Source organism: Pipistrellus kuhlii, unplaced genomic scaffold, assembly GCF_014108245.1.
Source record: "Pipistrellus kuhlii isolate mPipKuh1 unplaced genomic scaffold, mPipKuh1.p scaffold_m20_p_6, whole genome shotgun sequence".
In the NCBI taxonomy this organism is placed as follows: Eukaryota; Metazoa; Chordata; class Mammalia; order Chiroptera; family Vespertilionidae; genus Pipistrellus; species Pipistrellus kuhlii.
The window spans coordinates 38,412,015-38,412,999 of record NW_023425562.1 but is presented as its reverse complement, the minus strand read 5'-3'; the positions used below and the strand labels follow the sequence as shown (position 1 = coordinate 38,412,999).

General features: G+C 34.9%; 1 non-coding gene across 1 annotated transcript; it reads right to left on the bottom strand.

The window, feature by feature from the left end:
* Nucleotides 1-223: 223 nt before the first annotated feature.
* LOC118708613 lies at nucleotides 224-325 on the bottom strand. Its single transcript, XR_004984666.1, has one exon. It is a non-coding gene; the product is annotated as a U6 spliceosomal RNA (small nuclear RNA).
* Nucleotides 326-985: the final 660 nt, after the last annotated feature.

The following is a 985-nucleotide window of genomic DNA, read 5'->3' as shown; positions in this document are numbered from 1 at the left end:
TTTAATAGCTAGCAAAATCACTCTTCGGAAATATTGTATGAAATGTCACTTCTACATAGAGTGTAACTAAATGACAACTATTACTGAGTATTGTGTGTGTGTGTGTTTACATTTTGACTAATTTAAAAATGTATGTCACTTGCACTTGCATTTCTTTGGTTTTTATTGAGGGCACATTATTGTAAACATATTTTAGACCTATTTATATACTTTCCTTTTTAAAAAAAATATGGGATGCTTCACGAATTTGCATGTCATCCTTGCTTAGGGGCCATGCTAATCTTCTCTGTATCGTTCCAATTTAATATGTGCCCCAGCAGCAAGCAGTATGTCCTTTTGTTAATTATTGGAGATATTACAGCATATCATTTTAAATAATTCCCTTTTTAAAATCATAACTCAGATTTAATCCTTCATTTCTAAATTATTGTGAAGAGACCTCCATTAAGTTTCCTCTCTTCCTGGCATCCAAGTTCCTAGACATGATTAGTTTCAAAATAAGACACAAATAAATTGTAAAGATTATGCAGCTGAGGTCATGAGTCCAAATATGCCATTGTGCTTTTTAGCAAGGGACATATAAATGCTCATCATCACATCCAGTTTGCCAAGCAAATAGACCAAAATAGTTAGAATATAATTAAACATGTATGAGTTAGATAGCGGCATAACAGTCCTTTCTAGATTGGTGGAGGTAAACATGGCCAATCTACACTTACCTCTGCCAATGTTTATTTACTTATTGGTTGATTATCTGGCAGTCAGTAAGTAACTGGCATAACATCAGGAAAAAGAGAGAGATTCCAAAACCCCAGTCTCTTGCATGGAATTAGGGGAGTGTGAAAGCTGGAAGATAGCTGAATATAGTGACTGCATTCTCTCCAACACAAAGCCATGCTTTGAAAGAGCAGATTTTGGAAGAAAGTTTGTCTGGGCTCACTCTAACTATGTCATGATGACTTTGGAGTAAAAATTGGGATGGATG